Source organism: Tamandua tetradactyla, chromosome 21 (genome assembly GCF_023851605.1).
Source record: "Tamandua tetradactyla isolate mTamTet1 chromosome 21, mTamTet1.pri, whole genome shotgun sequence".
Classification (NCBI taxonomy): domain Eukaryota; kingdom Metazoa; phylum Chordata; class Mammalia; order Pilosa; family Myrmecophagidae; genus Tamandua; species Tamandua tetradactyla.
Window position 1 is genome coordinate 46,139,610 of NC_135347.1, and position 14,443 is coordinate 46,154,052.

Below are 14,443 nucleotides of genomic sequence, written 5' to 3' on the forward strand. Positions count from 1 at the left end.
TCTAGCTTTGAAATATTGGATTATGTTTATGAAATAGAATAGTCTCAGAAATAGTTTTCTGTTTTGAAATTTTAGTGTGACTGTTGCATGGAGTCATAGCTGTGACAGCTTCTGGAATCATGTATGATTTAAGAAGAGGTGATAAAGTACTTGAACCTACCTATGGAGGTCCCTACAGCCTGGACAGTGCCAATGAGATGAAATTTGGATTTCAAGATATGTCAAGACCATAAGACAGTAGTAAAAATACCATACTATCAATTAGGACTCCTGGAGAGCTACTTGGTAGTAGATAAAAACAAAGTTGGACCAAGTTTTAGAAACCTGCAGCCCAACCACCAAACATCTTAGTGTGATTGGATTAAGGTGAAGTGTTCCCTCATGGAGAAAGATAATTCATATAAAACCTACATGGTCTTGCATTCAGTCAAATGTCATCAGGCATATTAAGAAAAAAAGAGCCAAAAGAAAACCAAAACATATTACAACAAATATATATAGTGAAACAGACATGGTAATGAGCCAGTTATTACAGTTCTCAGAACTAGATCTTCAGTTAGTTGTGATTCACGTTTCTAAGAAAGTAGAAGACAAGAATTACTTGCTAAAGGACAGAAAACTATGAAAAGGATCAACTGAAAATTCTATTACTGGACTTCAGAAACCAACGTTTGGTTTTAATAGCAGATTGGAAAGGAAAGAAGAGAGTATTAATGCACTAGAAGACAGATCATTAGAAAATATTCAAGATGAAGCATGCAGGGGAAAAGGGATGGAAACTGTAGAAGGGAAGGAGAGACAAAGAAAACAGGCCAGAACTATAACCAAAGAATTAATGCCTGAGAAATTCCTTTCACTGTCAAAAACACATGAATTCAGATATTTAAAATCATTATGGAATACAAGTAGGAAAACTATGAGGAAAAACGCAACTAAATATATCATACAAAGACTGCCAAAAACCAAATGAAAATACAAAAATATCACAAGCAACCAGAAAAGAAAGAAAACTTTCAAATGCGCAAAATAAGATTTCTAGTTGTTTTTTCAATAGAAATGATGGAACTCAGAAGAGGAATAAAGATGGGTGACTAGTGAGGGATACTTTCTAAAGCTACAGAAATTGTGACTGTGTGGTTAAAGATACACAATAGATAAACCAGTGAAGCAGAAGAGTGATACCAGAAATAGATCCACACAATATAGTCCCCTGATATGAAGAAGACCTCATTGCTATGCAGTTTGGGAAGACATTATTTTCAGGAAATAACATAGTCAAATGAATATTCCTATGGAAATTAAAAGAACAAAATACAGATGAATTGCACACACATCAAAAGGTGAAATGTGAAACTATAAAAATTCCAGAAGAAAACTTAGCCTAATATCTTCATGAGTTATGACAGTCACAAATTTCTTTAAAGACACGCAAAGCTTGATAAAGTGAACTATATTAATAACTTCTGTTTATCAAATGACAATGTTGTACAGTCTATGAATTGAAAAACAGTAGACTATGTACAACTGAAATAACTTAAATTTAAATATGTAATTTTTTGTAAATAAAAGCTAAAAAAATGGTAAAAATTTGAATAGATATTTCACACACATATGCAAGGATATCCAATGGCCAATAAATCTATCCATCTCTCTCTCTCTCTCTCCATCTATCTATCCATGTGTGTATATAGACTACATATATACACACACACATATATATGTATGTATTCAACAGGGAACTGTAAGCTCAAATGATAATGTATTACTGTTATTCATAAATAAAAGTGGCTAAAATGTAAAAATAATGTACTATTGTCTCAGAACTTTTCAAAAGTCTCAAGGTCAGAAATGCTTAATGACATGTCACCACATTTTAAAATGAAGTGTAGTCACATACTTTAAAGACTTACTAAGGAGTAGTCATCAATCCCAATTGTTGAAGTAAGAGAAGGCTAGCAATGTAATAGAACAGTAGATTCTTTAAAGAAATTCCAAAATCCGTAGCTACTCTGTTTTGTTTTCTTTTTTTAATTTCCCTTAATTATAGGAGGATAAAAGAAGGCTGTATCTCCTATAATTGAAACCAATTAAGAGGGTCCCTAGAGATGCAGTTATGGAGATCCTGATGGTTTACAAGGGTGAGGTAAACATCCTACTGTTTAATTGAGCTTTAGAGATTCCTAGGACAAACCAGCTAGTGCTGAAGTGGGATGTGAGAACGATTGTGATTAGCATTCAACAAGTGTCCTTGGGTATTTGTCAGGGCAGGTGAAAACACAGAGATTGGGACCTGAAGGATGGCAAGCCCATGAGAAAGGGTGTAGCAGCAGGAACAGATACTTTCTGAGGTAGTGGGGTAAGGGAGTATTATTTCCCATGCTGTAAGTCTATGCCATGAAAAGTAAATTGAGTTATCTTGAAAAGATGTTGCTCAAGTGGCTATCTTCTGGGTAAAGAGATAGCAGAGTGGTTGTGTAAGAAATTGAAAGAGTGACATAGGAACTCAGCTGGAGAATACATTGCCTGTGTTGGAAGGTTTTACAGTCCAGCAGGGTCCCCATGTATTGTCTCTGAAAGAGACACTAACATTCCTCAAAAGAGCCAGCTTTTGAATAAAGTATATTTGACTAAGCTGAGAGAGAGAAATTCAAAATTCAGAAGTCAAATTAATAGGCCTCCATTCTTATTCTTAAATTTCTCCATGCTGCTCAATCCTGGAGGAGATAAATTCAACAGATGTGGGTTATATACAGAAAAGGAAGGGGATGAGTGAACAAATAGATCATGTCCTCAGTTTCCTACTTCTCCTACTGAGTCACAGATCAGGCCTACGGTCTTAAGAATTGAAATACCTATTCAATTTTTTACCATTTTTTTCTGAGTTTTTATTTACATGAGATTAAAATTCTGGTTCAGAATGGATAGTCTATTTTAAATCTAGAAAATGACAGTGTTTGGTGTTTTGTTTTTTTTAAATATAAGAGAGTGACCTAATGGCCAGATGCTTTTATTTTCACGTGGTATTTAAGTCAGCATTCATCAGGGAAGCAGAAATAATAACATATATATATTATGAGATTTATTTTAAGGAATTTGCTCAGTGATTGTAGAAATTGGCAAACCAGAGATTTGAAATTCTCCTAAGAGTGATCTTGCAGTCTTGAGTCTAAAATTCTCAGAGGAGGCTACCAGGTTGGAAGTTCAGAAAAGAGTGGATGGTATGGTCTTGAAGCAGAATTTTCTATTAATTCTTTGCTCTTAAGTCCTTCAGCTGATTGGATGAGGCTTACTCCCAATATTGAAAGTTTAAACTTTATTTAAAGTCAACTAATTATAGATATTAATTCCATCTACAAAATACCTCCTCAACAGCATTTGGGCCAGTGTTTCATCAGATAACTGGACATCAGAACCTAGACAAGTCAACACATGAAATAACTATCACTCATGTGGTGGTCATATACTTTATATACTGTTGCCATGGCCATCAATAGTGCACTCGTTCTTCCCAACTCACCTGTTGAGGCTTACTAACGTTTTATATCCAGTAGTAAGAAAATGAGAATTTAGCCCAGTCTCTTTATGAAGAATATTTATTTTTTTCTGCCCCCTTCAAAAAGTTCTCTTAATTTAAACATTTTAATTTTCCCCTTTGCTACTCCTATAGATGCTATGGTAAGTTAAGTTGGGGAGGAAGAATCCATGGACAATTGTCAGAGGGTAAGGTGGAGAAAGAGGACAATTGCTTCAATTTAATCTTGTATTTTGAAGATTATCATACAAGTATTCAAATGGCTTATATATATGAAATTTTGTAATTGCAAGGTGAATATAAAGTCTTCAACTTTGCCTTAGAATTTCTTACTTTTTCCCATTTTAATTGTTTTAGTAGCATGCACTTGTCTTCTAGAATTTCCCTTCTCCACACTTGTTTTGGTAAATTTATTTTACATTTACTGGGTTTAAATTTCATCTCACAGTAAACTTAAGTTTCCTGTACAGAAATTTAGTTCACAACTATTATATTTAAATTTTTCTATAGTAAACCCTAAATGTTGGAAAGAATAGCTGAGTCTTTATGCTATTATTTCCAGCTCCCAGGTCACGCTATTAGAACTCTGAGCTGCTTAGATTTCACAAGTTGTTAGCACCATCATGAGAGGACCTGCCTTTGGCTATATCAAAGAGACATTTAATTAGAGATATTTAGGTTTTAAAACTATCTAGTGCACATGTCTATAACTACTTGTAATGTTTTTTTTAATCAGAAATATTTCTTCTGAAGTTGCATAGAACACATATAGACACAGAAATTATTGTTCAAATAAAAAAATTCATAAAAAATAATTCATTATTGTTTCCAAGAAATATAGAATCATATATCACAATGACTTTTGTCTAACATTGTGAAGTTTATATTGTCTGGGTGAAAGACACATCTATGTCAGGAACTATTTTCCATGCCTTTAAAAATGATCTCGTCTGTTCTATGTGTCCTAGACTTATTTTGGAGTGTCTTCTAAATCCGCATTTCCAAAGGTTTTAACAAAATTCTCAGCTTGCTGATCCGCTTTGCACCCTGACAGTTGGACTGTACTGTGAGATTTGTCACCTGCCACAGCTGACTTATTCAGACACCTGGTTGAAGTCAGGCCAATCTTAAACTTTGTTACCATGAATTTGGAATTGAGACAGAGTAATTTTGGATAGAGAAATAGGACAAAGTCGGGCTGAGACAGCTTATTTGGCTGAGGACACACTAAAATGCAAAACAATCCAGGTGTCAAGGGAGAGGAATGAAGCACTAGTTTGGAAATATTCAGAGCAAAGACACCATCTGGCCCAGAATTGACAGAAAAGCAACATCATTTTCTGATTCAAGAATTTCTGGTTTCAGTTCCTGGTAAGACTTAACTCCCCTTCCTACCTTTGAGTTTCACGAGGATTAGCTATTTGACTGTCATTAAATTATCCTCTTCCCCATCCCTGTTTTAGTAGAATAGGAGTGGATTTCTAATATTTTCATCCAAAAGATCTTTCACTTCACCCTAATGTCTTGACATGGAATGATCTGTTTGTTATCACTACCAATATCAGAAAAAACAGACTGCTTATAAAAACAGGGTCAGGATTTACTTAGAATAACAGAATATTAGAGATGAACTAGACCTCAGAGATAATTTATGGAATGACCTCATTTGCCTTCTCCCCACTCACAAACAGTGAGACTAAATCACAGAGGTGCTACATTCATTTTTCACTTTTTTTTACAATTATTATTGAGTTCACCATCACAGTATATTAGAAATTAACTACTTTCATGGAATAGGAAATAATATTTGCTTCTTTGAAAAATCATAAAAATAAACCTTTTCATCTTGGGTATATAGCTAAATTACATGCCATTTATCACTCTTGAAGGATACTGTCTTCTTCATAAAATGAAAGTATTATTTCCATTCACAAATTGGACATACTTGTGATGAGGAATAAAGTGAGGTTTTGTACATGGATAGTATGTGATCTGATGACATAGATATATTACTGTCTGGGGTGTAGAAAGACAATCAGAAGTGAAAATTGTTGAGTCTTTACAAGAATTTAAGAAAGGAGAGAGGAAACAATAAGAGCTCACTTGAATCCAGTTGGGTCAAGTTGATTGAAATAAATGAGTATTATGATATGTGATGGTGTGTTAATATGTCAACTTGGTGAGTTGATGGTGCCCAGTTGTTTGGTTAAGCAAGTGCTGGCTTGATTATTATTGTGAGGACATTTCATGGACTTAAATCCTCAGTAAGTTGATTACATCTATGACTGATTTCATTTGAAGTCAATGAGGAGATGACCTTTAACAATAAACCAAATCCCATCCGATCAGTGGAAGACTTTAAAGGACAAGTGATGGTTTTCCTCATTCAGAAGACAGAATTTTCATCTCTTCTCCAGTCAGCCAGCTTTTTCTGGAGAATTCATCAAACTCCTCCCTCAGACTTCCCAGCTTGCAGTCACCCTACAGAATTTGGGTTGTGCATCACACAGTCATGTGAGCCAGTTTTTATAAAATCTCATATTTACAGATATTACCTGCCAGTTCTGTTTCTCTAGAGAAACTTGATGTTCTAGTTTGCTAGCTGCTGGAATGCAATATACCAGCAATGGAATGGCTTTTTAAAAAGGGGAATTTAATAAGTTGCTAGTTTACAGTTTTAAGGCCAAGGAAATATCCCAGTTAAAGCAAGTCTATAGAAATGTCCAATCTAAGGCATCAAGGGAAAGATACTTCGATTCAAGAAGACCAATGAAGTTCAGGGTTTCTCGCTCATCTGGAAAGGCACATGGTGGACATGGCATCATCTGCTAGCTTCCTCTCCTGGCTTCCTGTTTCATTAAGCTCCCTGGGAGGCATTTTCCTTCTTCATCTCCAAAGGTCACTGGATGGTGGACTCTGCTTCTCGTGGCTACATAATTCTGCTCTGTTGTCTCTGAATCTCCTGCTTTCTCCAAAATATTTCCTCTTTTATAGGATTCCAGTAAAATAATCAAGACACACCTGAATGGGTCTCCACCTAATCCAGCTTAACAACCACTCTTGGTTGAGTCACATCTCCAGGAAGATGATCTAATTGTAGTTTCTAACATACAGTACTGAATAGGGATTAGAAGAAATGGCTGCCTTTACAAAATGCAATTAGGATTAAAACATGGCTTTTCTGGGATACATACATACTTTCAAACTGGCACACTTGAATAATACAGCTTTGCTATCATGAAGGAGTACTGCTATTTCAGATAAAAATTTTGAAAAATACTTCATAATTAGTCAGGAAGAAATGTGAGGTGCTTGATAGAAAAGGCCCAGATTGCTTTGAAGAAACTGTAGAAATATAGACGGTAACAGTACTTCCAATGAGGCCTTAGATAGAAATGATTACTGTGCCATCTCAATCTGAAAAAAGTGACCTATTTTAGTTTGTTAATGCTGCCAGAATGCATTATAGCAGAAATAGGTTTGCTTTTATAAAAGGGAATTTATTAAATTACAAGTTTACAGTTCTAAGCCCATAAAATGTTCAAACTAAGGCATACAAAGAAAGCTATCTTGACCCAAGAAAGGCTGATCATGTTTGGAACACCTCTGTCAGCTGCAAAAGAACATGGGTGGTATCTGCTGGTCCTTTGGCTTCTGGATTCAGACAGCTTCTGCGGGGCATTTTTTTTTTTCTGGATCTCCAAACATCTCTTTCTGTGTCAGTTCTAAAGCTTTTTCTAAAATTGTACCCTGTCAAAGGAATCTAGTAAATGGATTAAGACTCACCTTGAATGGGTAGAGACACATCTCCATGGAAACTACTTATTCAAAATGTCCTACCCACTATTGGGTGGGTCACATCTCCATGGAAACAACTTAATTAAAATGATCCCACCCTAAACAAGTTTTATTCACACATGGTGCAATCCATCCTAAGTAAATAATCAAGTTCCTGGTATAATCACATAATTATTCGTTCACCACCACAATCTATATGAGGATATTTTCATTTCTTCCACAAAGAAAGAAGAGGAAAAAAATGAAGAATCAAAAATTTAAAAATAAATAAAGTAAAAAGGAAAAACAACACCATCAGAAATATACTCCTCCCTTATATCCCTCTTTTATTACATTTAGCTTTGGTGTATAGACTTTGTTACATTTAATGGACGCATACAACAGTGTTACTGGTAACTCTAGACCTTAGTTTGCATTGATTGTATTTTTTCCAAATATTATGCCATAGTAGTTGGGTTCAGGTATTAGATTAGTCAGGTGATGATGTCCATATGTTTCATTGCTGTGGAATTAAATCGTCAGCATGTGAAATTAATCTATGGCTGATTACATCTGCAGTCAGCTTAAGGGGAGTAGACTTTTGCAATGAGTGATATCTAATTTAATTAGCTGGAGGCTTAAAAGACAGAGGTCAAAAGGGAGTTAGCTGCTCCGTACAGGTCAGCACAGCTCAGCACAACCAGCTCACAGCTGGCTCAGACCCAAACATTTGGAGATGTAGAAGGGAATCACCCTGTAGAAAGTTGTTTGAACCAAGAAGTTGGAGGGAAGGCGAGCAGATGCCACCATATGACTTCCATTGTGACAGGGAAAGCCTTTCCTCTATAGAACTGCAAATCTGTAACTAAATAAATCCCATTTTAAAAAGCCAGTCCATTTCTGCTGTATGCAGCAGGTCAAACATATTTTGGCACCAGAGAGGTGGGATGCTATCATGTTTGCAAATACCAAACATGTTAGAATGATTTTTTTAAATGAATAAGGGGAGGATTCTGGAAGAATTGTGAGGAGCTTGATAGATAAAGTCTAGATTGCTTTCAAGAGACTTTTGGTAAAAACATGGATTCTAAAGATACTTCTGTTGAAGTCTTAGAGGAGTGTGTTGTTGCAAGTTGGAAGAAAGGCAACCCTTGTTTTAAGATGCTAGAGAATTTGGTAAAATTGAATCCTTGTGCTGGATGGAAAGGAGAATTTGAATGTGATGATTTTGGATACTTGCATGGGACATTTCCAAGCTAAATGTGGAAAATGTAGCCTGTTTTCTCCTTGCAGCTTATAGTAAAGTACAACAAGAAAGGGATAGGCTGAAGACTGAACTTTCAGGTGCAAAGAAACCATAAACTGATATTATGGAAAATTCTTGGCTTCCAGAAAATGAGACCCCAGAAAGTACAACCCCACATGAGGATTTAGCCAAATGTGAAACAGTCAGCCATTACAAGACAAGTTAGGATTGAAAATGGAGTTATCCAGAAATGATTTATGCAAGATCCTATGGTATGATGGCTTTAATCCCTGAATGTTACATGCCACATCAACTCTTTTTTTGTGTGAGACCTTTATAAACAGAGCTACTGTTGGTCTGAACAGGAAGGGACAAAAAATGGACAGATATAAAGAATAATAACCTCAGAGACAAAACCACGGAAGCTAAGGTTTGAAGCTAAGAAAACTTGGGACGGGAGAATGGATTAGTTTGTATGCGTGGAGGGGGTGAGTTTGCTCCAGAGGCAGAAGGCAGGCCTTCTACCTTAATGTTTGGGAAGAATTCTGGTGCCCCATGTCTTGGAGAGGGGGCAGCACATTCCCCAGTGATTTAGGGAAGCCTGGCTGCAACCCCATTATTCTGAAGGAGTTGAGCATGTGCCCTAGAGATGGCAGAGAATCTGGGTGCCACCCAGATACATGAGGAGAGTGTGGCTGTGTAAAAGATGGTCTCCCCAATGTTCCCCAATATTACAAGCCTCATATCAGTGTTTGGAGAAAACTCTGCAGTGGAGGGCCACTGCATAGGCCTGTGGAAAGGGTTGGACTGCCACTTTCTAAAGCCCTGATGATGAATGACTCTCAGAATTTGAAATCTAATAGAGTTTTCCCTTAAGATTTTCAGAGGTGTTTAGGTCTGGTGACCCCTGTTTTCCTTCAAATTTCTCCCTATGGCAATGGGATCATTTATCCTATGACCTTTTCTTCTTTGTATATTGGAAGCAGATAATTTGCTCTAAGTTCTCAGATTCACAGCCAGTGGACAATTTTACTTTAGGACTGATCATGCCTGTAACTGATTTTGATGAGATTTGGCACTATTTTTTAGACGGTATTGTATTCGTATTGTTATTGAAATGATTTAAGGCTTTTGTGATATTGTGATTAAATGAAGTTTTTTCTTTTCTTTTTTTTTTTTTTTGCAAAGGCAGGCACCAGGAATCAAACCCAGGTCTCCGGTATGGCATGCATTTTTTATATGGAAAGACTTAGTGCATTGCATGCAAGACAGATAAACATTGTTGGGTGAAAAAAAATATGTCTTTTATGATTTTCTATTTAGAGTTTGTGAAAAATATTTCTGTTATTGTTTTTTATTTAGAGAGTAAGTATGGTTTAAGGTGATATGTATAGGTGTTACACTGACAAGGGATGGATTCTGTAGGAGTTAGGACCAGGTGTCAACATGGCCAGGTGATGGTGCCTAGTTGTTCTATTGCTGTGGACTTACATCATCAGTATATGAAATTCATTATGGCTGATTACACCTGTGGTCAGCTAAGGGGAATGTCTTCTGCAGTGAGTAATATTTAATTTTATTAGCTGGAAGCTGAAAAGAGAGTTTATAAGGGAGCTCAGCACCTCACTACAGTTCAGCTTAGCCCAGCACAACTCAGGTATTTTAAGATGCAGAAAGGATTCACCCTGGGGAAAGCCTTTGGTACCCAGAAGTCAGAGGGAGGGCCAGCAGAAATTGCTATATGCCCCCCTATGTGAGAGAGAGTCAGAGGAAAGCCAGCTTCCTTTCCCCCAAAGAACTATAAATTTGTAACTAAATGAGTCCCCTTTATAAAAGCTATTTCATTTCCGGTGCATTGCATTCTGGCAGCATTAGCAAACTAAAACACATCCCATTTTCAACACCTGACATTGGTTGACATTCATTTGTTCTCCTTCATGTAAAAATTTTATTATATCTGTACCTTTATTCATCATCGTTGTCCACTCTTGTTTCATTAAGTTATATAGTCCCAGTCTTTATCTTCTATCTTTTCTTTGGTGTCATACATGTCCTTAGCCTTTGTTAACTATAGTCACACTCATTTTTATTCAGTGTACTTGCAATATTGTGCCACCATCAGATAGTATTTACTGTTCATTTCTGTATCTTTATAATCAATCCTGTTGAACACTCTGTACTCATTCAGCATCAAATGTCCAAGGTCTGGCCTCCTTCTATCTCCTGATAACCTACTTTCTCAATGTTGACTTTCAAATTTCACTCATTAACGTTCTTTAATATTAGTGAATATATAAGGAATACAATATGTGCCCTGACTAATTTCACTGAAAACAATGTCCTCAAGGTTTACCCACATTGTTGCATGCACCATTACTTTATTCTGTTGTATCATATTTTATTTTCTTCTCATTTTACCATTACTGATAGTCTTCATTCATCTACTCTTCTCCAGACCTCTCTCTCCTGAGTTTTCCTGTCTGCATATAGTGTGTACATTATTATTTCTTGTAGACAGGTCACTTGTTCATAAATTCTTTCAGGGCTTGTTTGCCTGAAAATATTTTAAATTCACCTCCATTTTTGAAGGTCAGTTTTGCCAGATACAGAATTCTTGGCTAGCAGCTGTTCTCTTTCAGTATATTAAAAATATTATACTGCCTTCTTGACTCCTTGGTTTCTGCTGAGAAATATTCACATAGTCTCATGGAGCTTCCCTTGTATGTGATGGATTGCTTTTCTCTTGCTGCTTTTAGAATTCTCTCTTTGTCTTTGACATTTGACAATCTTATTAGTAAGTGTCTTGGAGTAAGTCCATTTTGGAACTATTCCGTCTGGGGACACTGTGCTTCCTGGATCTGTAACTCTATGTCTTTGACAAGAGATTGGAAATTTTCAGTGATTGTTTCCTCCATTATTCTTTCTGCCCCTTTTCCTTTCATTATCCTTCTAGGACAACCATAGCACATATATTTGCATATTTCATGTTGTCATTCAATTCCCTGAAACCCTGTTCACATTTTTCCATTATGTATCCTACTTGTTCTTTTATGTGTAGGATTTCAGATGTTCTGTCCTCTAATTCATTAATCCTTTCCTCTCTCTTCAAATCTTCTGTTGTCTCGATTTCCTTTTCATGTTTTCTGTTATGCCTTTCATTCTTGTAAGCTCTGCCATTTGTTTTTACAAGCCTTCGAGTTCTTCTTTATAATCACCCAGTGTATTCTACTGATCCTTCATCTTTTTTGCCATATCTTCCCTCAACTCATTGATTTGATTTGTGAATGTATTTAGCATGCTTGTTTGAACAACTTTAATTGATTGTTTCAACTCCTGTATCTTATTTATAGTGTTAGTGTTTTCCTTTGAGCCACATCTTTTTTTTTCCAATTATGGCTCATAATTTTTTGCTGGTGCTCAGGCATCTGATTTCCTTGATTAGAGTATTTTGGAGGTTGCTTTTACTCTGTACCTAGGATTTTCTTGTTGATTGGCATTGCACTCTTTCTGGTCTTTGGCATTTAGTTCAACTTATTCTAGACCTCTAACACAGCTCCTATTTAACTGATCAGATTTTTTCAGCTCTTGTTTTTCTGGTTCTTGCCCTGCTTATACGAAACCTTTTTCTGAGGAACACTTCCCAGATATGATCAACTCCAATCAGATTTTCCCAGGTATTGGCAGGTCCAGGCCTCTAGAGAAGGTGGTATCAGTATCAAGTTTCCCTAAAAATGAAACCCAGCAGGTTGCCTGCCTTTCCTGTAGAGCCTATAATTCTCTGCTTTTCTTATCATGACCAGCAGGTGGCTCTAGTCAGTCCACAGCTCCCCACTGGCATAAAGTGTAGAGCCTTCAATTCTCAGTTTACCAGGGACGTGGTTGAGACAATGACTGAGGTGGATGGCAAGCTTAAGTTGTTTCTAATTCCCGGCACCTTGGGTCTGAATTCTGTGAAGGAGTGTTGCTACTTGAGCTGGTCTCCTCCTACCTTTCTCTTGGAGGAAGGTACACACTTTACAGAATTTTCTTTTTATTTGACTTGTTACTTAGTCTCTTAGATCAGTCTTAACTCTGCTGTTGCCTAAGTCAGCACTGAATATTGAAAATGCCTGAGGCATTCTCTGAGCTATTTAGAACACTTTTTAAAGGGCTAATAATAATAATAATAATAAATAATTAAAATAAAATTCTTTTTCAGAGCCACTGCTCAGTCCCCAAGGTTTGCCAGTTGGAGCTGGAGTCGGTACCCAGCTGTATGTACCTCTTTTGTTGGGGCACAACCTTTTTCCAGTATTCTGAATTTGGCTGATTCCAAAAGCCTTCTTTTTCTTTTTCCTTCATCAAACCCTTCTTCTATCTGCTAGGAGAGACCTCAGTGTTACATTCTTGTTTATTCTTGGTTTATCTTATGCCTAGAGCTTGCTTTCAGCAATCCAAATTTGCAAAATAAAACCTCAATTGGAGCTTGGTTGTGCTATCTTCCCTTGCTCCCAGTAGAGAATGCTTCTCTTTCCAATGGGGAACTGTTTCCAACAGCCTGCTGTGCCAGTGGGGGAGGAGCATCAGGTCCACATAGTTTAGGGGCTTTACTTAGTTTCTTGCTGAGATCTTGGCCCTTCCACCCATTCAGGCTGGTGTACAATGTATGCCCCAAACAGTTGTTTCAGAGAGTTCCTGGCTTTACTAGCTGCTCTGGAGAACTAGGTAAATTTCATACCTCCCTATGTCACCATCTTGTTCTGCCTTCTCCTGGGGAACAATTTCTTGCTCATGCATGGTCAACCCAGAAGTCAGGAGAAAGAATTATGCTGCCTGTGAAAAGTCTACTACTGACAAATGTAGGATGGAGGCAAAAGGATAAGCATTTATTCTGATTCCTTGGCAAACAGTTCTGTGATTCAAAGCAGTAGACTTTTTAACAAATTCTCAGGAGAAAAAGCACTAATAATTGTGACTGACATTCCCTCCTCTTGGTGTTACTGCCCTTGTATCTCGCTTGAGCATATGGATTAACTTCCACATAGACTATTTAGTAGTAAGCTGCTTTCAGCCTTGTCATTCAGGGAAACTGAGAGTGATAAAGTCAGTAGCTAGGGGTGGAACTAGAAAGCAGATATTCATACACTCATAATGAGATTGTGGCACTAGATCACTCATAATGATCCTGTTGCTAATAGTAAGGGAATAATCCCTAGTAAACAACAGCAACACAATTGCTAAATAATCTCACTTGCTAGGTTGGGATAATGTATAGGTAGAAGAAAGATTGGGTTAGGTGGCAATTATAGATCTTGAACGGTGTGGGGAAATACTAAAATGACTTTCTCAATTGTCTGTCTTTTGTTCACTACTTATTCTGTTAACCTGGAAAAGAAAATGATAGTGTCAGATGAGCAAATTATTGAATCAAGAAATGCTGTGAAAGATGGAGGGCTTCCATGATAGCATTTAATGAGATGTACATAGATAAACAGGGCCAAGACCTCATTGTAGAAGAGGAAGGATATAAAGAACCCTGGAATTCCAGCTTTGGCAGGTCACTTATGTCAGACCTAGGACTATGGAATTTTAAAAAGTGAGACACTAAGGGCTAGGATGAAGCAGAGAGCTTGATAAACTTATCTTCTTCACTACCTTCCTCCAAGAAAAGTCAGACCACTTGGTCAGATTGGAGGTAGCATTTCTCTAACTTGACAATACTTCTTTTATTCAATCTCAGGGAACACTAAAGACTGCAAATTTTGATGTAATCTAAGACTATAAGAGGGTTCAGTAGTAAATTCAAGTTTCTTGACAATTCAAGCCATATAAACCAAAAAATCTGAGTGGAGTAAAAGTGTGAGTGGAAATAAGAATCTTTTACTGGGTATCTTGTAGCCTGGTAGGAA

The 14,443-nt window shown here is 36.8% G+C and overlaps 1 long non-coding RNA gene across 3 annotated transcripts in view; it reads left to right on the top strand.

The window, feature by feature from the left end:
- The first annotated feature begins 2,006 nt into the window (after positions 1–2,006).
- The window catches only part of LOC143665361 (uncharacterized), a 125,355-nt gene continuing 112,918 nt past the window's right edge, over positions 2,007–14,443 (top strand). For 2 of the 3 annotated variants that reach the window (XR_013166910.1, XR_013166909.1), the window contains exon 1: positions 2,007–2,143. This is a non-coding gene — a long non-coding RNA (uncharacterized LOC143665361). The remainder of the gene's footprint in view (positions 2,144–14,443) is intronic. The other variant, XR_013166911.1, reaches the window with a different exon arrangement.